General features: G+C 41.7%; 1 pseudogene; it reads left to right on the forward strand.

Moving 5' to 3' along the window:
* Window positions 1–10,791: 10,791 nt before the first annotated feature.
* The window catches only part of LOC139383255 (cytoplasmic dynein 1 heavy chain 1-like), a 35,529-nt pseudogene continuing 21,680 nt past the window's right edge, over window positions 10,792–24,640 (forward strand).

A 24,640-nucleotide genomic window follows, 5' to 3' on the forward strand; every position in this document is an offset into this window, starting at 1 on the left:
CCTTCAATCAACCACGTGAGTGAGGAGATATCACGTGCATAGGCAGAAATCCCAGGGGGGACACGGCCCCCCTATCCTGGGAAAAATATGATTTCCCCCCCCAATATATATCACTGTAAACATATCTATGTAATTTCAATAATATGAATGAACGCAATGAAAGCACTTATGCTGATTATAGACACTTAATAGCGCGTTTTTAAGTTTCAAAAGATTGCGACCCCCGCCCTTTGCCTCACAATGGTTTGATCCACTGCAGGTCATTAGTTTTGTTGGAAGCGTTCACACACACACACACACACACACCTGCTGAATTTGCAGAGCTGGCGCGCAAACTAAAGCAAACATTAACTATCAAGCTAGCTAGCTAGCACCCCTCAACTGAAGCTAGACAGCTAACTACCAGCAAACCATTGCTAGCGGTCTTCAGCTAACCTTCAGCGCGGAAAGCTCTCGCCAGTTCGAACAACGCGACTCTAACCAGAGCATAACGGACCTATTATTATTATTTTTTTATCCCCGGATTCCCACCGCATACGGAACATTTTCAGCTGGGTCTTCACAACTAGCTAACTGCAACCCCGGATGTTAACTCCTGGCTAGCGTTTCCATCCATTTAGCTTGAAGCTAGCCCGGCCAGAACTCCTGTGCTACCACCGAAGCATACTCCTGGGCTACAATATCCGGACCCACGACAGGTCTATCGATGTCACCGCATGAAGAGGCATAAACAGACTCACCCCATCGCGACGTCCCCCAAAGGCTAACTTTCTAGCCCTTGCTATCTCCTTGCTTGCTAATTCGGTCCGCTAACTGCTAGCTTGTTCAGCCCCGGCCTAATAACCGTTAGCACAGGCCTGCTAACCGTCTCAATCGCAGCGTCCCAACCACTCACCGGACCAAATATTTTCTTTCAATCTCTTTTCGATTTTTAATTTGATTATACCTTCCGGTAACCTGCCTCACCCAATGTGATACGGAATCGCTATTATTTTTAATTTTTAGAACACATTCAAGAACCTCCAGAAGCTAACTAGCTACAAGCTATTTAGTCATTGTTAGCCACTGCTAGCGGCCTTTACCTTCTGCACAGCCAGCCAGTTTTCTTAACCTGGATAATACTCGCCAGTCTAGCTTCGCTGCCCCCTGGACACTGATCACTTGGGTACAAAACAGTATACAACCACAGACACAGCTAAGGACAATAATAAAAAGACTACGACCAACACTACATCACAGCAAAACAACGGGACTTTCTCAACGGTACAGACACCCCACGACCTAGACTATTCTACTTACTGTTAAAAGTACACAAGGAACCGGAGACATGGACAATTCCCTTTGAAGTTCCTCCTGGCAGACCGATTGTCTCAGACTGCAATAGTGAATCCTATAACGTTTCACAATATATAGATCACCATATCAACCCTCTCTCCACAAGGCACCCCAGCTTTCTCAGGGACACCTACCACTTCATGGAGAGGATTGGACCCATAGTTGTTCCCTCCCATACACACATATTCACGATAGATATTGATAGCCTATACACCAACATAAATACAGCAACAGGAATACAAGCAATTAGAAATATCTTTAAGAGATACCCAGACAACACTAGACCGGACAAAGAAATATTACAACTGTTAGAAATCAGCCTGACTAGCAATGACTTTTTATTCAATGATCATTATTACCTGCAGGTGGAGGGAACAGCTATGGGCAAAAAATGTGCACCTGCTTACGCCAATATATACATGGCTGAATGGGAGAGAGAGGCACTGGCCAAGTGTCCATATCAACCCACTTGTTATTACCGCTTTTTAGATGACATAATAGGAGCCTGGCCCCACGACATCCAGTTATTCACAGATTTTATAAACATTCTCGAGCTTACCTCAGTTTAATTTATAATCCTAGGAGGACATCTACGGGCCTTCAAGTATTACACCAAATGGCAAGGTGGCAGATTGGAATTTTAAGGGAAATGTGACGTAGAAGTCCGTCACTGGCCGCGGGCAGCATTTGGTTCTTTAACGCACACACATATTCATCACTCCTCCCTGCGCCATTATACCATAAGTTAACAATGTGGGTCGACACACAAATTTACTTCTGTCTTGGTGCAGGCATTTCACACTTGTCAATGTTCATATTTGAGAGATACAATAATTATTATACTTATCAATGTTGTGGATGAGCGCATTGTTTGTTTGTTCTGTTCCTCTCTCTCCATCTCTGTAGCTTCCGGGTATGCTGGAAAAGGACCCGAGCTAAGGGAATTGGGTTGGCTTTATAGTGCCTGTCCCAAATGGCTCATTAATGCATATGGGCATATTGAAAGATATTGTCAGTAGTGATGTAATGTTGTAAATGTTATGTTGTGATATTGTTTAAAACCGTGTTGCAATGTATATCCTTTAGTATGTTTAGTTCATGGAAAATGTAGGTTTGTATTGTTAATTGATTAATTAATTAGGGTTAATTGTTCTGAGGGGAGGGGCTAGCCCTACAAAAGGAGCCTCTCTCCAGTCTCTAAGGGAGGGCATTTTTTGCAGTATTTTTGTACATCAGTATACATGGAGGGCCAAAAGAAACGGGAGCCTAGCCTAAGATAGGTCTTATGTTGCCCTAGATGGCCTGCCCATGGAACTGTATGTGCAAGGTTGAGAACAAGTGGTCTACAGGTAGATGGCACCACCAACTTCCTGCTATCTGCCTCTGACCCAAGGTAGAGTATGTGGTTGTCTACTGTGTAAATCCCCCCACATGAAGATTGACTGTCCCCAGCTAAGGCCTTGTCAAACAAACATTTCAAGGTTGTGTCAGACTTCTGCAGTGTAGCAAAATTTTGTGGAACATCCCATTGCACCTCTAACCCAGACACATCAGCTACAGGTACAGGGGTTCCCACATACTTCTCAAGACGCCGCTGGCGGCGTGACTTTCTGGGCCCTTTGGTTCCCCCCTCGCACAGACTATCACACAAGTCAGGCAGAGGTTGTAAACCAGCTTTGGCCTGGGCACGAGTGACAACTGAACATGCCATCTGAACATCAGACTGGCAAACTGACTGCTCATATAGCTGACCCCCCACACTTCCCAACAGATCAGAGAGTACAGGCACATCCCTCCCCAAAATCATCTCAAAAGGTAGCTTCTCCATTACCCCAACTTTGAGGAGGTATTTCTGACCCTGAATCTCAACTGTGAGCTCAGCTGTGGGCTGCTGTGACTGGTCACCATGGACACATTGGATCAGTGTCTGATGACCATAATCAATGTCATTAACAGGTACATTACCTTTTCTGATCAATGACAGGGAACTGCCGGTGTCAATCATTGCAGTAAGACTTTTACCATTCACTTTTACAGGTACCAAGCATGACCCTTCCCGAGTCTGTCTATTCTGAACACCATCCCCCTCTCTGGGTACATAACAGTAACCTGAGAGCTTGGATTTACGTAGCGGACACATTGAAGCTTTGTGCCCCTGCTGCCGGCAGTAAAAACAGGTCAGACCCCTCCCATCAGAGCGAACTGCATGATCCCTTACCTCCCTCCCAGACACATAACCCCCAGAGTTACCTCCACCATCTCTGGCGTTTCTGATGTCCCTTGTGTCTCTGAGACTCCTTGGAGCGGGTGCTGCAGGTTGTGGTGGGCCCCCTTTACGTGCATTAAGATACTGCAGTGCAAGCTTGGCCGCCATAAGCCCGTCCTTGGGCTCGTGCTCTCGGACCCAGGTTCGAATGTCGTGTGGTAGAACTTGTAGAAGTTGCTCGAGGATGATGACCTCCCCGATTTCGTCCTGTGTCTTCTCCCCCGGTCGAACCCATCGTCGGTAGAGACCCTTGAGGCGGTGGTACGTCTCTGTCGGTGACTCACCCGATGGCGTTGATGCAGCTCTGAAGCGTTGACGGTAGGTTTCCGGTGAGATGTCAAACTTCACCAGCAGCGCTTCCTTCAAGCCCTTGTAGACATTGGCCAGCCCCTCATCCATTGCTGTGTAAGCCTCTAAGGCCTTGCCCGTGAGCAATGGGACAAGCCTGCAGGCCCACTCTACCTCAGGCCACTGCCACGTCTTAGCCATGCGCTCAAACCTCAGCAGGTAGTTTTCAATGTCCTCCCCCTGCTGGTATGAGGGCATCTTTGGCTCCTTCCTCAGGAATGCTGGAAAATGGACGTTAACACTGCTGGACTGGTCTCCTGGTGCTGGCCTCATTACTGCTTGGGGTGCCTGCTGTGGAGTTGAAGTCCCTGCTGCATCGAGCCTTTGTCGTCCTGGTGTTGGAAGACCCAATCTTGGGCTCTCACTGACGAGTTCCGCCTGGTGGGGAGCTGTGAGGATAGATTGGCGTAGGCCACGTAACTCCTGCTTGAGGTCTTCGTCCCTCCTCTCAAGGCAGGTGAAAAGTTGCTGAAAAAGGGTTACCATGGTTGGGTGTGGTTCTGGTCCCCCAACTGCTCCTTCAGTCAGCAGCTCACCCAGTTCTGGTTGTCTTTGGCCCCGCGGTCGGGCTCCTAGTTTCTCATACTTGACCTCTTCTTCACCAGACGATTCCATGGTATTCCACCCCGGTTCAACTTCAGGTACCTTTTCTGACAGTTGCTGCTGTTGCTGAGAACGCAATCCTGTACGCATTCCTTTACCTCTCTATCTCTGTAGCTTCCGGGTATGCTGGAAAAGGACCCGAGCTAAGGGAATTGGGTTGGCTTTATAGTGCCTGTCCCAAATGGCTCATTAATGCATATGGGCATATTGAAAGATATTGTCAGTAGTGATGTAATGTTGTAAATGTTATGTTGTGATATTGTTTAAAACCGTGTTGCAATGTATATCCTTTAGTATGTTTAGTTCATGGAAAATGTAGGTTTGTATTGTTAATTGATTAATTAATTAGGGTTAATTGTTCTGAGGGGAGGGGCTAGCCCTACAAAAGGAGCCTCTCTCCAGTCTCTAAGGGAGGGCATTTTTTGGATTGAGCTGTGGATGGGGCAGCATTGTTTTTAAGCTGTCCCATAAGATAGACGTTGATGGCAGTACTGTTGTTTTTGTTCCGGAATCACTTGTAAATAAACACCTTTGCACAGAAGAACTTTTGCGGTTCCGCCATCTTTTTATTTTTATAGAGGTTAGGTTATCCAGTTTAGCCATCTGGCCTACTCTACGTGACAGGAAATAAACCAATACTAGTCTTGGGAGACTCAAATGTTAATAGAATCCCTCCATTTCATAACCCATAACCCATACAAGTGGACAGTTATTACCCTGGAGCAACATTTGACCATTTCAAAAAGGTCCTGGAGAAAACAGAGGTTCATTTAGACACCAGCATAGTGGTTCTCTCGGTGGGCATAAACAATATGGATAATGACCCATACAAAACATCAAACAGAATGCATCAATGCACAAGGAAGCAAGAGTCACTTTTTCCCTAATGCAATTATTTACATCCCCATTATTAACCACTCACACCTCCTTTCACCAGATCGAAAACGGAACCTCAAAGTCATTAACGGTTACATCACCACACATGGCCCATTTCTCTTGGAGATACCCCATGATGAATTCCACACAACAGACCTGATACACTGGACAACAACCACAGCAGACCTCATTTTTAAGAATTGGTGTGAGCAGCTAAATTTAGAATAGGCTCTACCCACAATTTGGACCCACACCACACCCTTCTTTTCCCCCCAACGCCCTGTACTCTCCCCCCTTTCCTCCCCCATAAGCCACCACAAGACCTCAAAGCTCACAATTTCCATTTTCGACAGATAAAGTTCATTATAAACATACCAGCTGCGTGCTTGCAGACGCGATAAAGACACGCAGGTTAAAATATCAAAACAAAATATGTGACCAATGGCATTAAATTGGGGACAGGCCGAAAAGCATGAAACATGTATGGCAATTTAGCGAGTTAACCCGCTAGCTAATTTGTCCTGTGATATAAACATTGCGTTATTTTTTTACCTGAATTACACAAATTCCTCTACTCCGACAATGAATCCACACATAAAACGGTCAACTGAATCGTTTCTAGTCATCCCTCCTTCTTCATCTTTGAATTTATATGGTAATTGCCATCAACACAAATCAGTTCTTCAATCAACCACGTCCTTCAATCAACCACGTGAGTGAGGAGATATCACGTGCATAGGCAGAAATCCCAGGGGGGACACGACCCCCCTATCCTGGGAAAAATATGATTTCCCCCCCCAATATATCACTGTAAACATATCTATGTAATTTCAATAATATGAATGAACGCAATGAAAGCACTTATGCTGATTATAGACACTTAATAGCGCGTTTTTAAGTTTCAAAAGATTGCGACCCCCGCCCTTTGCCTCACAATGGTTTGATCCACTGCAGGTCATTAGTTTTGTTGGAAGCGTTCACACACACACACACACACACCTGCTGAATTTGCAGAGCTGGCGCGCAAACTAAAGCAAACATTAACTATCAAGCTAGCTAGCTAGCACCCCTCAACTGAAGCTAGACAGCTAACTACCAGCAAACCATTGCTAGCGGTCTTCAGCTAACCTTCAGCGCGGAAAGCTCTCGCCAGTTCGAACAACGCGACTCTAACCAGAGCATAACGGACCTATTATTATTATTTTTTTATCCCCGGATTCCCACCGCATACGGAACATTTTCAGCTGGGTCTTCACAACTAGCTAACTGCAACCCCGGATGTTAACTCCTGGCTAGCGTTTCCATCCATTTAGCTTGAAGCTAGCCCGGCCAGAGCTCCTGTGCTACCACCGAAGCATACTCCTGGGCTACAATATCCGGACCCACGACAGGTCTATCGATGTCACCGCATGAAGAGGCATAAACAGACTCACCCCATCGCGACGTCCCCCAAAGGCTAACTTTCTAGCCCTTGCTATCTCCTTGCTTGCTAATTCGGTCCGCTAACTGCTACCTTGTTCAGCCCCGGCCTAATAACTGTTAGCACAGGCCTGCTAACCGTCTCAATCGCAGCGTCCCAACCACTCACCGGACCAATTATTTTCTTTCAATCTCTTTTCGATTTTTTAATTTGATTATACCTTCCGGTAACCTGCCTCACCCAATGTGATACGGAATCGCTATTATTTTTAATTTTTAGAACACATTCAAGAACCTCCAGAAGCTAACTAGCTACAAGCTATTTAGTCATTGTTAGCCACTGCTAGCGGCCTTTACCTTCTGCACAGCCAGCCAGTTTTCTTAACCTGGATAATACTCGCCAGTCTAGCTTCGCTGCCCCCTGGACACTGATCACTTGGGTACAAAACAGTATACAACCACAGACACAGCTAAGGACAATAATAAAAAGACTACGACCAACACTACATCACAGCAAAACAACGGGACTTTCTCAACGGTACAGACACCCCACGACCTAGACTATTCTACTTACTGTTAAAAGTACACAAGGAACCGGAGACATGGACAATTCCCTTTGAAGTTCCTCCTGGCAGACCGATTGTCTCAGACTGCAATAGTGAATCCTATAACATTTCACAATATATAGATCACCATATCAACCCTCTCTCCACAAGGCACCCCAGCTTTCTCAGGGACACCTACCACTTCATGGAGAGGATTGGACCCATAGTTGTTCCCTCCCATACACACATATTCACGATAGATATTGATAGCCTATACACCAACATAAATACAGCAACAGGAATACAAGCAATTAGAAATATCTTTAAGAGATACCCAGACAACACTAGACCGGACAAAGAAATATTACAACTGTTAGAAATCAGCCTGACTAGCAATGACTTTTTATTCAATGATCATTATTACCTGCAGGTGGAGGGAACAGCTATGGGCAAAAAATGTGCACAAGTTAGACAAGAAGTTAGAGTGAATGGGATATTCGTCTACTTCTCTGCTTTTCATAGCTGTGTGCAGAATCAAAATATTCCATACGGAACTTACGGTACAGCTGATTTTGTAATTGCATTACCACGTGTTTTTCAACCTTCCCAAACAACGGTCGTTTTGACCACTTTCGGAGCATTTTTGAGGAAAAAAGTTCCGCAAGCTAAAATTTTCCCCTGCTTCTCTGCTCTTCATAGAAAAGGGCGGATTTCAAATCGGGGCTACCAATCTGTACCTATAGCCGTTTTCGTAACCCATCGCCTCACTTTCAAGTGTCTGTAAATCATGCCAGCAGCAAGGCAATTTATTACTTTCCCAAACAACTATCGTTTTGACCACTAAACAAACAGTTACACAAACATATTTTGGCATAAAATCTTCCTCTACTTCTCTGCTTCTCAAGGGCGGAAACGCTTTAAAAATTGGGTCTACCGTTCTCGAGGGAGAGCGATTTAAGAAACCCCTCACCTGCTCTTCACTAACAGCTCTCTGTGTCAATTCTGATATTCCAAAAACGGAACCGTTGGCTAGGATACTCGCAGACGCTGCAAGGCCAAAATCATGAGGAGACACTTCTCCTACACCGTTTAAGCTAGAAATGCCGTTCCAATATCAACAAATTCGCAACGGTCTCAATCAAGTTGTTTGTATAGAATTTTTGATATCTGTTATACTGTTTCCGTTTTTCACTTTCTTGTCCTCTTTATGTCCTCCTTCCGCTTTCATTGGATCTCTCAAGAAACTCAAGTGCCCCGTTGTGACATCATCACTTCCAAGTGACATTCTTTGTAAGTGAAATCAAGCAATTTTTGACACAAATCAGCTAATAAAACCACTTTGCAACCACTTAGACAAGACTTGTCAAGTGTTCCAGCGTCGTCTACTTCTCTGCTACTCAAATCTGGAGTTTGGAGGCAAAAATGATATTCGCATCAAAAGTTACAAGAGTTTAAGTAACAGCACCAACATCAGTTTCTGTAACATTTTGGCAAGCAGTGTCTATTTTGACCAATACTGCAACAAGTTAGACAAGAAGTTAGAGTGAATGGGATATTCGTCTAATTCTCTGCTATTCATAGCTGTGTGCAGAATCAAAATATTCCATACGGAACTTACGGTACAGCTGATTTTGTAACTGCATTACCACGTGTTTTTCAACCTTCCCAAACAACGGTCGTTTTGACCACTTTCGGAGGATTTTTGAGGAAAAAAGTTCCACAAGCTAAAATCTTCCCCTGCTTCTCTGCTCTTCATAGAAAAGGGCGAATTTCAAATCGGGGATACCAATCTGTACCTATAGCCGTTTTCGTAACCCATCGCCTCACTTTCAAGTGTCTGTAAATCATGCCAGCAGCAAGGCAATTTATTACTTTCCCAAACAACTATCGTTTTGACCACTAAACAAACAGTTACACAAACATAGTTTGGCATACAATCTTCCTCTACTTCTCTGCTTCTCAAGGGCGGAAACGCTTTTAAAATTGGGTCTACCGTTCTCGAGGGAGAGCAATTTAAGAAACCCCTCACCTGCTCTTCACTAACAGCTCTCTGTGTCAATTCTGATATTCCAAAACGGAACCGTTGACTAGGATACTCGCAGACGCTGCAAGGCCAAAATCATGAGGAGACACTTCTCCTACACCGTTTAAGCTAGAAATGCCGTTCCAATATCAACAAATTCGCAACGGTCTCGATCAAGTTGTTTGTATAGAATTTTGGATATCTGTTAAGTAATGTTTAGTAATCTAGCAAAGTTTTATTTTCCCTTAGGTAGTCAGCTGTTGTTGTATGCAGTATAATAAATTTAACACAACAAGGATGTGAAATTGATATAATAGTATTATTATAGTTTATATTTGAATGAGGTTATAAAGTTAGCAAGAATACGTTTTAATAATGGTAGACTTATGTTAAAAAGCAACCAGGCATCCTCTACTGACAGGATGAGGTAAATATCCTTCCAGGATACCTGGGCCAGGTCGATTAGAAAGGCCCGCTCGCTGAAGTGTTTACTGTAAGTTACTGAATTGAGGTGACGGGGCGTCATATTGTGTAATCTTTGTGCCATGTTTGATTAGTTATCTTTTGATTTCCTTGCGTTTTTTCTCCTCACCGTTCCTCGGCCAGTCTGCTCCTCCACAATATTCTCCGAGCAGAGTAGGCAGGGGTAGCCAGGCTTGTTGCCCTAGCCCAAGAGTCCTCAACCCTTTTTTGTCCCACGACCCCATTTTGATATGACAATTCTCACGACCCCAATCATGTGAAAAATATTACGAGGTTGGATGACAGCTCCCAGTAGGAGCTTGTCCCCCCCCCCCCCCTCTCAAAGATTCCAGTTGTCTTGTACGTACTTAAGTCTGAGATTTCCACGTTCCCATTGGTTTTTAATGCAGCATTAATGCTCAGATGTAGACTGCAGGGTATTTATTCCCTTTGAGTCAGGAACAAATACTCCTACATAATGACCCGTGAATGCATTCGGTCACGTGACAGCTCGACCACCTGATAGATTTCACTTTCCGAAAATTCAACTGAGCCAGGATCACATTCAAACGGATTTGGAAATTAGTCCCAAAGTGCTCTTCCGTGCATTGGAGTTTGGGACACTTACTGATCCTGTTTTATTTTACAAACATGTGTCACGAACCGGCTCAAAGCCCATAACAAAGGGAGACAACGTGGAGATAAGGCATAACAAAATATATATTTATTAACTAAAGCAACTAAGAAAAATATACAATGGTGTGTGTAATCAATAATCAGTAGTGTAAGTGATTGTTTTGCATGCATGAATGTGATAATGCAGGGTGTTGAAAGGTGCCAAAGCAAACAAACAAAAGGCCACCAAGAACCACAACACAATCTACAAAGGTATCTGCATGGAGTCTCCTCCATGAATGTGGAAGAGGTCTAATTTATCCTGGGCGACACCGGGCCCAGGTGTTTCCCATGAAGCTGACGACCCTCTCAACTCCGCCCACCGGCATCCTAATAAGGAAACAAGAACAAAGACAGAATACGGCAGACAGAGTGGGAGGGTCGTCACATTCCCCCCCATAAAACCGGGGACCAACAAGGGCCCCGGAACAACGACACAGCCTCTGCGTCCCAAATTGACACAGCCTCTGCGTCCCAAATTGACACAGCCTCTGCGTCCCAAATTGGTGAGGGGTTATGTGTTCACACCTCCACCTGCCCCAGCGAACCTCCTCCTCCCCAGACCTCAGCAACCTTTGCGCATAGGAAGCAATATTTAAGAGGAAAGAAGAACACAAGACCAGGAGGGAACAGACAGGAAAGATAGAACATGACAACAACAACCAATGGTCAGTCACGTAAGCATTCAGGAACATGGCACAGCCGAGGGAAGGAGGCATGGTTAGCTTTTGAAAGACTCTCCAATAAAAAAAATTTCCTATGAATCCACTGATTCGGTCACTCATCTGTAGAACGTTTTTGTATTTCCCCTGCATGCTTGCATTCAGTTAGCCAAATATGTCTGTCATAGGCGAGGAGACGTCTTCTTTTCATTACAAAGAAAGTCAACCAAGTCTGTCTGTTGTTTTTTTTTTTACATGAATTGTAAAATGACAGTTCCTCTCTCAATGCAAAGAATCTTTCTAACACGCCCTCTCGATAATCACCAAGCCTTGGTGTGAAATAGAACATTGTCATGCTCGGATACCATATCTCCACAGTTTTGCGAACAGACATGCGCGCAGTGGATGTGGTTTGATGTAGTTTACAATCGAAGTTACCTGCTGCAGTACATCTCAGAGTCCTGTGCTCAGCTATATTGCTGCCAGTTGCTCTCTGTGTATCATAAAATGTGTCCATATGGCAGAGGGAGACACAGAAGTCTGCCTGCCATCCCACCATAGATTTCATGGGATTTAATGGTGACATGTCAATATAGCCACGCAGCATAATGAACATCCTGTGCCATTTCATGCTCAGGAATTGTGAGCCACAACAATATGTCCTTGTGCAAAGCATCCCGATATGTAGAGTATAGCGAACAAATGTCAATGTATGGGCATCTAGGCCCTTACATCTAACGTCCATTTGGAGAGCATAAGTTGGGGAGTTTGAGTTGTTCAGTCAGTTTTCCGCTTGATTCAAATCAAATCAAATTTATTTGTCACATGCAGATGTTAATGCGAGTGTAGCGAAATGCTTGTGCTTCTATTTCCGACAATGCAGTAATAACCAACGAGTAATCTAACCTAACAATTCCAAAACTACTACCTTATACACACAAGTGTAAAGGGATAAAGAATATGTACATTAAGATATATGAATGAGTGATGGTACAGAATGGCATAGGCAGATGCAGTAGATGGTATCGAGTACAGTATATACATATGAGATGAGTAATGTAGGGTATGTAAACAAAGTGGCATATGTCGTGGAAATTTCCTGTATTTACCAAATCATGAGAGCAAACCACACACAAGTCAGAGTTATCATAAAGTCCATCTTTAATTATATGAGCTCCATCACAACCCTGTGACTCTCAGATCAATTCAGTGTCTATCAATGAATTCTTCCTTACACATTGCAACTGAGATCCTTATAGCAAAGACACACATAGCCAGACAGCATTGGCTATAAATTATCGTTCAGCTTTGTCTCCTAAACTATGTTCTCATCTCGCTCTCAGGACCATAAAAAAAATCCTCATTTCATCAGGCATATATCAAATACACCCCTCCTTGACAAGATCACAGAGACACAGTGACTGGCACACAGACATTGTGGAGCCAAGAGATAATTGATTTAAAAGATATGTTTACATATGAAGACAAGCTTGACCCCTCCCCTCTCTGCGGCCCAAGTAACTTACTCCATGACAGAGAACTGCAACCGGCCAACAGTATTATACAAAAATAGACATTCTGATGAGAAGTAACTCACAAGCATATAATGAAAATAGAACATCTTATCTATGTTACCCAACTAATTCTGATTATTCCCCAACACATAGTTTAAAGTGGCTAGTGATACAAGTATTACATAAAGATGCAGTAGATGATATAGAGTACAGTATATACATTTACCTATGAGATGAGTAATGTAGGGTATGTAAATATTATATTAAGTAGCACTGTTTAAAGTGGCTAGTGATATATTTTACATCAATTTCCATCAATTCCCATTATTAAAGTGGCTGGAGTTGAGTCAGTGTGTTGGCAGCAGCCACTCAATGTTAGTGGTGGCTGTTTAACAGTCTGATGGCCTTGAGATAGAAGCTGTTTTTCAGTCTCTCTGTCCCTGCTTTGATGCACCTGTACTGACCTCGCCTTTCTGGGTGATAGCGGGGTGAACAGGCAGTGGCTCGGGTGACTGTTGTCCTTGTTGACCTTTATGACCTTCCTGTGACATCCGGTGGTGTAGGTGTACTGGAGGGCAGCTACTACTACTACTACATCTATCTCTAGGTACAGATGGTGTCACGGGGAATGACACTGGATGGACGAAGCAGGTACGGGGAGTAAACATTTAATAATTAACGGACATAGCACGAGACAGGAACAATATCAAAAACAGAAACTAAGACAAAAGACAATTACAATGAAGCAGCAGGGAACAGAGCTAGGGAACTGACAAATATAGGGGAGGAAATAAACAGGAGACAAGTGAGTCCAGGTGAGTCCAATAATGCTGATGCAAGTGACGACGGAAGGCATAATTAAAATACTGACTGAACAATGAACACTTATTTGAACATAATATAGTACATAAATCAAATATTTTTAGTCTCAAATAAATAATGAAACACAGTGTTGGAGAAGAAAGTAAAAGTGCAATATGTGCCATGTAAAAAGCTAACGTTTCAGTTCCTTGCTCAGAACATGAGATCATATGAAAGCTGGTGGTTCAATATTCCCAGTTCTTCAATATTCCCAGTTAAGAAGTTTTAGGTTGTAGTTATTATAGGCATTATGACGCATCGACTATTTCTCTCCATTTGTATTTCACCTTTGACTATTGGATTTTTTCAAATTCACTTTAGTATTGCCAGCCTAATCTTAGGAGTTGATAGGCTTGAAGTCATAAACATATTGTGAATCAAGCATTACTAAGAGCTGCTGGTGTAACGGTTGTCTTCGTCCTCCTCTGACGAGGAGTAGTAAGAAGGATCGGAGGACCAATGCGCTGCGTGGTATGTGTTCATATTTTTTATAAAAAGAACTGAACACTGAACAAAAACAATAAAGTGAAGGAACATAACAACAACCGAACAGTCCCGTAAGGTTAAATAGAAAAAAAACACTAAACAGGAAATAATCCCCCACAAAACACAGGTGGGAAAAGGCTACCTAAGTATGATTCTCAATCAGAGACAAACGACACCTGCCTCTGATTGAGAACCATACCAGGCCAAACACAAAAACACAACATAGAAATAAGAACATAGACTACCCACCCCAACTCACGCCCTGACCAACCTAAAACAAAGACATAACAAAAGAACTAAGGTCAGAACGTGACAGCTGGCAAACACAGTAAAGTTTGAAAGAATGCTTACGAGCCTGCTGCCGCCTACCCCCACTCAGTCAGACTGCTCTATGAAATTATAGTTATATTATTATTATTATTAATTATAGTATAATAAACACAGAAATACGAGCCTTTGGTCATTAATATGGTCAATTCCGGAAACTATAATTTTGAAAACAAAACGTTTTTTCTTTCAGTGAAATACGTAACTGTTCCGTATTTTATCGAACGGGTGGCAACCCTAAGTTTAAATATTTATGTTACATTGCACAACCTTCAATATTATATCATAATTACATAAAATTCTGGCAAATTAGTTCGCAACGAGCCAGGTGGCCCAAACTGTTGCATATACCCTGACTCTGCGTGCAATGAAGTGAAGTGACACGATTTTCCTAGTTAATATTGCCTGCTAACATTAATTTTCTTTAACTAAATATGCAGGTTTAAAAATAATGTACTTCTCTGTATTGATTATAAAGCCAAAATAGTTGGAGTTTCAAAATAACCTTATGGCAGTTTTTTATAAACCCATGTTTAACCCATAATTCTCCATGAGAGTATTGTATAAAAATACTCAATAATAATAATTGGTCAAAAGATAAAACAAAGTTTCAAATAACATAATCAGATGATAATCACTACTCTGAAACACTCCACAAAGAAAAATTATTGTACCCCTATGGCCATAGGAAGACAGACTTAAGGAAGTCTACCCTTAGTCAAAGGTTATGCCCTATCTTTCTTCTCATTGGTTCAAATTACAAATATGTCAAAGAACTATAAACTCCATAATTATCAATTACACAAATGACCTTAAAATCAGTATTACAAATTACCTTAAATTCATTATCCAAATAGCCCTCCCATGAGGCTGATCAGACCACAAAGGAAAGCCATCATAGAGGTCAAAAGTCACACCACCCCTTCAAATAAATGTTTCTTACTATATTAGACAAATTAAAGAAAACCCGTCAGGCATTTTCTACATGTTGTACCCCAGGTTCCCAGAACATTCCCTTATCAAAATAATTCACGTGTTTAATTAAAACTCAGAAAATAAAAATTCCATGTGTGTGTACCCCTTTAAGATGTCCTCCATGAGAGATGACTGTATAGTTCCCTTTAAGGAAAAGCACCTTTAGTCAATCTGCTTTTGTTCCACATAATGGAAACAGATTTATAATGTTAGAATACATTAACTTCCTGCTCAAATTCACTGTTGTTACTTAAACATTAAAACAAAAAACAATAATCAGAAACTATCACAAATCGTAAAAGTTAACTATTCAGACCTGAATCCCTTACAGCCAAAAATAAACTAACTCACCTACTCTTCCCAGTAGGCGAAAACATAACCCCTACTCAAACAACGTTCTGCCTTACCTCTATCGTAAAACCAAACTTTACAACTTTCCCTTCTCTTCCGGCTTCACACTTATGAAATGTCCAAGATTTAAAAGTAACATGTATAACCTACATCAGTCAATCCATAAGAATAAAAAACACATTTCGGTGGGCACAACTCTATCACAATTACCTCTCTACATTAGATTTAGGTAACTGTCTCTTCTGTGATTCAGTCATTCCAGCAGACCATTTAGGCAACAGACAACATATTACATGGGTATCGCCTTGCTAGTATTTTGAATGAATTAGTCTTTCAATTTAACCTAAACAAGTTATTAAAACGTTCAGTTTCTATCTTAAACAAACACTAACGATCATATCTCTCCAGGCAAAACATACCAATAGTTGAATTACAATCAGACACCCAGATTTTACTCTATTGGTGCATAGGCTGGGAAATGAACCCAGTTCTCCTGCATAGTAGGTGAGAATTATACCCCTGGACCACCAAAGCTATTGAAATGTCAAAGACTCTTCGCAAATAACCGTATTTATAATTGTCTGTAGTCGTAAAATCAGGCACATACTACCGAGACAATTCCCAGAAAATAGCCCTAATTTAAAGGTCCAAGCATTTCTCCGGTGATGATTCTCTCTTTCTCTCTGCATGTCCCCTTATCTTCTCTTTTCCTTTCCTCTTTTGTCACTCTATCTCCTACTCAGAATTTAGAAATAATTACTATTGTGACTTTTGCTAAGTTATTAAGTCTCACACGCACATCATTTTTTTCACCACTGATATCCTTCTTGAAACTTTCTCTCACCCTTTCTCTACACTTGCCTTCTTAACTTCTTTTCTGGGCTTCAGACAGCCAGGTTAGATAACCCTCGACCTGCTGTTTCCCTTGACTATCTACACATCTTATGTATCTACTTTATCATTAATTCTCATCTTTCTACATCTAGACGTTTCTCAAATTCATACTTCTTTCTCCATTTTGGGCATTAGATTTACCTCTCATCCCCGGTTAATTCCGGGACCTCCTTTGAGGATTTACCTCCCATTATTAGTTAAAACCTTGTAGTTATTATGACTAGAAATTTGGATGTATGATTAGTTTACCTCGTTTCGTTTAATTCAAATCTCTCACCTCTCCTCCTTTTTGGACTTTATTTCAGTATTGTCTTTTGAATCGGATCTATGGTTAATTCACTCTTGTTAATTGACCATTTGAGTTATTTTGTTCGCATACAATTTTATTCGCATAGTCCTATCTCACAAAACCTATTTTATATCCTCTCCTCAATTTAGGACTTTATTTAGGCATGTCTTTTGAATCGGATCTATGGTTAATTTACCACATGTTAATTCATAATTTAAGTTATCCTATTTTCACCAAATCACCGTCCTATCTCACAGCACCTACTTTATATCCCTTCTTAATAACCTCTCGGCCTTTTCTCACAGACCTCAATTATTAAGCTAGTTTTATTTATGGTAGTTCACATGTACCTCAGGTCTTTGCGGACCTGATTGATTTCGTTAATACACAAAGTATTAAACCATCACGGTGAATCTGTTTAGAATAACTAAGTTCCTATTCTTGATTAATTCTAGGTGTTTAGAATATCAAGTCCAAGATGTCTTAAAATATTCCCCCAAATTTGTGAATAAAGATTTAATGACCTTCGTCTTGTAGGCTGGGAAAAGCTTTTTTGGATTCCGTCACTGTCTCTGTCGACCTTAGATATATACCGGCCTGTTATGGAATTAACGGGTCAACGACCTGCCCGTGCACGGTTTTTGGCGTGTTACCTTTGGACGACAGGGACAGGTATTGGAATCCGGCTCAAAGGACCAAATTGTTATGAGAATTCCGTTATCAATGTTCATAAACTACAATTAATCTACTCAGTCTGCAACCCAGAGTTTGTAAGGTTCTGGTTTAAATGAAATGGACAGATTTCCCAGCTTATAATTGTCCAAAAAAAATATTCACGAAAGCACTCCGAAGTCCATTATACAAAGACATCCATTTTATACCTCGCTCCTTACTTATGCACATACTTTCACACAAACAGTAGGTATCCTACGCACAATCATACACACAAACAGTAGGTGAGTTGCATCCTTCTCCATAGTTCTCACCACTGTGTATCACTACCCAGCTGACGGTTCCATTCCCCGAGATTAGGGAAACCTTGAGAAGTACTCCCTGTCCTATCATAAGTTTCTCAGAGTTCTAGCCAGGTCGAGTCAAACACAGTTTAATTGTTCTCAGTATTTTCTTAGGCACACACATTTCTCTCCCTTACAGGTCTCTTCTGAGCCTAGTTGGACTTATGTTTAACACTTTAATTATTCCTTATACATGCTACATAAACTATAATCTCTAATAGTTAGGTTTCAGGGTAGAAGTATTTAATCATTATCTTTAAACAAAAAAATATTTTATCAAAATACACTACCGTTCAAAAGTTTGGGGTCACTTAGAAATGTCCTTGTTTTTGAAAGAAAAGCACTTTTTCTCCATTTAAAACTTCTTGCTCCTACTTGAGACGCAGATGTCTCAAGTAGACACCTGGAAATGCAAATGCGCTATGCTAAATGCTAAATGTCGTTAAAACTCAAACGTTCATCAAAATTCACATGCAGGGTATTGAATTAAAGCTACACTCGTTGTGAACCTAGCCAACAAGTCAGATTTTTAAAATGCTTTTCGGCGAAAGCATGAGAAGCTATTATCTGATAGCATGCAACACCCCAAAATGCCTGAATGCGATGTAAACAAAGATTTAGCTTAGCCGGCACTACACAAAACGCAGAAATAAAATATAAAACATTCATTACCTTTGACAAGCTTCTTTCTTGGCACTCCTATATGCCCCATAAACATCACTATTGGGTCTTTTTTTTCGTTTAAATCGGTCCATATATACCCAAAATAGCTTTCTATGGAAGCTGTGTCATTCAGAAAAAAACATTGTTTTTAAACGCTGCGTCATTTTTTTTAAATTAAAAAAGTCGACGATAAACTTTCACAAAACACTTCGAAATACTTTTGTAATCCAACTTTAGGTATTAGTAAATGTTTATAATCTATCAAAATGATTACAGGGCGATGTATATTCAATAGCTCCTCGTCTTCATATCAATGGCTGCCAATGTGCACATTCAAAACATCCTGGTGGAGACCGGAAGAAATTGAATCCAGTTAGTTGGATTTACCAAGAAAAAAGTCCCTGGAAAATGACGACAATGGCGACATCGTGTGGAATCTGTAGGAATTGCATGCAGGTCGATAATTAATTTTGTGCGCTTTTAACAACCCATGAAAGTGACGCATGGAAATAATTTTTAGCTTTCAGAGAGCAGTTTTTCTTGCGCTTTTCGATGAAACACACGATCTGTTATAGTCACAGCCGTGATTTAACCAGTTTTAGAAACTTCAGAGTGTTTTCTATCTACACATACTAATCATATGCATATACTATATTCCTGGCATGAGTAGCAGGACGCTGAAAAGTTGCGCGATTTTTAACAGAACGTTCAAAAAAGGAAGGGGTAGACTTAAGAGGTTTTTAAAATAATATCTTATTGAACATAATGTTGTAAATATCTACATAGGCATATGGCCAGAAACAAAGAACTTTCTTCTGAAACTCGTCAGTCTATTCTCGTAAAACGCTGTATACTACTCCCTTCACAGAACAGCGCAAACTGGCTCTAAACGTCAACAGTGAAAAGGAGACTCCGGGATACTGGTCTTCTAGGCAGAGTTGCAAAGAAAAAGCCATATCTCAGACTGGCTAATAAAAATAAAAGATTAAGATGGGCAAGAGAACACAGACACCGGACAGAGGAACTCTGCCTAGAAGGCCAGCATCCCGGAGTCGCCTCTTCACTGTTGACTTTGAGACGGGTGTTTTGCAGGTACTATTTAATGAAGCTGCCAGTTGAAGACTTGTGAGGCATCTGTTTCTCCAACTAGATACTCAAATGTAATTGTCCTCTTGCTCAGTTGTGCACCGGGGTCTCCCACTCTTTCTATTCTGGTTAGTACCAGTTTGCGCTGTTCTGTGAAGGGAGCGTTGAACACAGCGTTGTACGAGATCTTCAGTTTCTTGGCAATGTCTCGCATGGAATAGCCTTCATTTCTCAGAACAAGAATAGACCGATGAGTTTCAGAAGAAAGTTCTTTGTTTATGGCCATTTTGAACCTGTAATCGAACAAACAAATGCTGATGCTCCAGATACTCAACTAGTCTAAAGAAGGCCAGTTTTATTGCCTCTTTAATCAGAACAACAGTTTTCAGCTTTGCTAACATCATTGCAAAAGGGTTTTCTAATGATCAATTAGCCTTTTAAAATTATAAACTTGGATTGGTTAATAACACAACGTGCCATTAGAACACAGGAGTGATGGTTGCTGATAATGGTCCTCTGTACGCCTATGTACAGTCGTGGCCAAAAGTTTTGAAAATGACACAAATATTAATTTTCACAAAGTCTGCTGCCTCAGTTTGTATAATGGCATTTTGAATATACTCCAGAATGTTATGAAGAGTGATCAGATGAATTGCAATTAATTGCAAAGTCCCTCTTTCCACTGCATTTCAGCCCTGCCACAAAAGGTCCAGAAGACATGTCAGTGATTCTCTCATTAACACAGGTGTGAGTGTTGACGTGGACAAGGCTGGAGAACACTCTGTCATGCTGATTGAGTTCGAATAACAGACTGGAAGCTGCAAAGGGAGGGTGGTGCTTGGAATCATTGTTCTTCCTCTGTCAGCCATGGTTACCTGTAAGGAAACACGTGTCGTCATCTTTGCTTTGCACAAAAAGGGCTTCACAGGCAAGGATATTGCTACCAGTAAGATTGCACCTAAATCAACCATTTATCGGAAATTCAAATAGAGCGGTTAAATTGTTGGGAAGAAGGCTTCAGGGGGCCTAAGAAAGTCCAGCAAGCGCCAGGACCGTCTCCTAAAGTTGATTCAGCTGCGGGATCAAGGCACCACCAGTACAGAGCTTGCTCAGGAATGGCAGCAGGCAGGTGTGAGTGCATCTGCATGCACAGTGAGGTGAAGACTTTTGGAGGATGGCCTGGTGTCAAGAAAGGCAGCAAAGAAGCCACTTCTCTCCAGGGAAAACATCAGGGACAGACTGATATTCTGCAAAATGTACAGGGATTGGACTGCTGAGGACTGGGGTAAAGTCATTTTCTCTGAATCCCCTTTCCGATTGTTTGGGACATCCGGAAAAAAGCTTGTACGAAGAAGACAAGTTGAGCGCTAATACCAGTCTTGTGTCATGCCAACAGTAAAGCATCCTGAGACCATTCATGTGTGGGGTTGCTTCTTAGCCAAGGGATTTTTTTTGCCTAAGAACACAGCCTTGAATAAAGAACAGTTCCAACACATCCTCCGAGAGCAACTTCTCCCAACCATCCAGGAACAGTTTGGTGACAAACAATACCTTTTCCAGCATGATGGAGCACCTTGACATAAGGTAAAAGTGATAACTAAGTGGCCCAGGGGACAAATCATTGATATTTTGGGTCCATGGGCAGGAAACTCCCCAGACCTAATCCCATTGAGAACTTGTGGTCAAACCTCAAGAGGTGGGTGGACAAACAAAAGCCCACAAATTCTGACAAACTCCAAGCATTGATTATGCAAGAATGGGCTGCCATCAGTGTGGCCCAGAAGTTAATTGACAGCATGCCAGGGCGGATTTCAGAGGTCTTGAAAAATACCAAATATGGGCAAATATTGACTCTTTGCATCAACTTCATGTAATTGCCAATAAAAGCCTTTGACACTTATGAAATGCTTGTAATTATACTTCAGTATTCCTTAGTAACATCTGACAACAATATATAAAGACACTGAAGCAGCAAACTTGGTGGATATTAATATTTGTGTCAATCTCTAAAAAATTGGCCACAACTGTAGATACTCCATTAAAAAGCAGCCATTTCCAGCTACCCCAAACTTTTCAATGTGTGTGTATTTGGTCCTTTATGTAACTAGGCAAGTTAGTTCAGACCAAATTCTTATTTACAATGCTTGCCAAACCAATTGTGTGCTGTCCTATTGGACTCCCAATCACCGCCAGATGTGAACCAGGGACTGTAGTGATGCCTCTTGCACTGAGATGCAGTGCCTTAGACCGCTGTGGCACTCAGGAGCCCCTATAAACTAGTGACTGATTTTGAACATTCAAGCTCATTCTGTTGTAGATTAAAGATATTGAAAACTTAAATTACAAATGTCTACATGAGGTATAACTTAGCATTCTGGTTTGTTTACCTCGAGCTTGTTTACCTCACTGTGGCACAGTTGTGGATGACTTATCTAGACTATCTAAATGGGTTTTCTCTCGCTTATTCATCTCAGGTGCCAGTGAACCTGCTACGTGCTGTACGTATCTTTGTATTTGAGCCTCCTCCCAGTGTCAAGGCCAATATTCTGAGGACCTTCAACAGCATCCCCGTGTTTCACATGTGCAAGGTGACACAACCATATGAATACTGATTCTCTCTGGCTTTCTCTCACTGTGCCTTCCTCTGCCTCTCTCTCATTCTCTCCTTCTAGCTTTCTGATCTCTCCTGTCACTCTACCTTCGTGTTGGTCTCTCACTTACACACACTCCTTCCTCTAAACTTGACTGAATGTTTTCTTTTGACCCTTTTGAATTACTAAACCAACCTTTTCCTCACCACCTCTTCAGGCTCCCAATGAGCGTGCCCGCCTCTACTTCCTACTGGCCTGGTTCCACGCCGTCATCCAGGAGCGGCTGCGTTACGAACCGCTGGACTGGTCCAAGAAGTACGAGTTCGTAGAGTCAGACCTGTGCTCGGCCTGCAACACCGTGGACACCTGCTGGATGACACCGCTAAGGTCAGTCACACACGCAAAATAGACACACATAAAATACGCCCACACTGTTGTCTCTTACGTACATAAAAAAAAATACAGAAATCTTTTATTTAACTAGGCAAGTCGGTTAAGTATACATTAATATTTACAATGGCGGCTTAGGCCAGCCAAACCCTACCCTAGCTCGGACGACATTGGGCCGAACGGAAATGGAACCAGGGTCTGTAGTGACAGCCCTAGCACTGCAATGCACTGCCTTAGAGAGCTGCCCTACTCAGGAGACTTTCTGTTTGCAGCAATTCTCTGTATTAGATGATGAATCCATCACGAATATGATTCTATGTGATTGGAAACTCCTATACGGATCTGACTTTTGATGATGCAATTCACACACAATTTATACATTCTTGCAAATGGGAATGAAGTTGTTGGTCACAAAATAAAAACAAAAAATGTGTACCTAGAGTGCAGTGACCATAGAATTAGAACATATATGCAGTGCTGTCCAAAATGAAATGATACAATGACTGGGGTAAAAGTGCAGACTGTCAAGCTTTAATTTGAGGGTATTTTTATCCATATCGGGTGAACCATTTAGAAATTACAGCATTTTTTTGTACATAGTCCCCCCATTTTAGGGAACCCAAAAGTATTTGTCCAAATGAATTTGTGTTCAGGGTTCGATCCAGGACTTTCTAACAAGGGAGTGCCTTTGGACTCAAGTTTTTTTTTGAACACCTGTAACTGCCATTTCCTGCAATCTAGGGAAAATAATAATACTCTATTAGGCTGTGGTACCTGGCCTTAAATGATAACAACAACAACAACAACAAAAATGACTCCACAAACTTGTTGGATGCATTTGCAGTTTGTTTTGGTTGTGTTTCAGATTATTTTGTGCCCAATAGAAATGAATGGTAAATTATGTATTGTCATTTGAGTACATTTTATTGTAAATAATAGAATGTTTCTAAACATTAATGTGGATGCTACCATGATTACAGATAATCCTAAATTAATCGTGAATAATTAATTATAAGTGAGAAAGTTGTGTGTCTAGCATACCCCCCTCAGAAATGTTAAACTCCCCTGTTATTGCTAATGGTGAGAGGTGTCGTGGCAGAATCAGAATTCTTTAGGTAACATTTATAAATAAGATGTTTTATTCATTTTCATAAGCATGCTCATGTGGAAAAAGTTACTTGGGCCCAGAGAGGGGAGAGGTCTGGTTAGTCTTATCTGTGAATGTGTCTGTAAACTATTCCTAAACCATGTGAGGGGATGGTGTGATTAATGGGGAACCAGTTAGGTGGCTCCACAATGTCTGTGTGCCAGTCACGTCTCTCTGTGATCTTGTCCAGGATCACATTTGATATATGCCATTGGATGAGGTAATGTCACAGGGCTATGGTGAAGCACATATAATTAAAGATGGACTTCATGATAACTCTGACTTGTGTGTGGTTTGCTCTCTCATGATTTGGTAATACAGGAAATTTCCACGACATTTGGCGACGAGGAAGGGATGTGAATCTTCACTCGGTGACCATTCCTGACGATCTAGGTAAATAAATCCTGCACGAGGGATCCCTCAAACTTGGGATCTTAGGGAAACCACACTTCAGGAACGAAGCAGATGGACCAACCTTTGATCTGAGAGGAAGCGAGCCGAATGGATACCACATTTCGAACATAATTTTTTTTTTTAAACGGAGGTGAGCGAACCACACACATTTGAAGTCGAGTTTTTTAAAATATGCCTCTGTTACGTATACTCTGAGCGTGAATTCCTGTGTTAGGAGGGCACCTTGACGGCGTAAGCAGGGCCGAGTCAGAGGAGAGTAATCTGAGAGTTTGTGGACTCAAATATACTCTGCCACTGTCCGGTTACGGGTGACTTAGAGCTGTCCTGACACTGAATTGATCACAGTGGGGATTGGTGCGGTCTGTGGGGGTGAGGGGCCAAGGGGACTGTGTGTTCTGTGTGAAACATGGTACTTGGTGAAG

Source organism: Oncorhynchus clarkii, chromosome 25 (genome assembly GCF_045791955.1).
Source record: "Oncorhynchus clarkii lewisi isolate Uvic-CL-2024 chromosome 25, UVic_Ocla_1.0, whole genome shotgun sequence".
NCBI classification, from domain to species: Eukaryota; Metazoa; Chordata; class Actinopteri; order Salmoniformes; family Salmonidae; genus Oncorhynchus; species Oncorhynchus clarkii.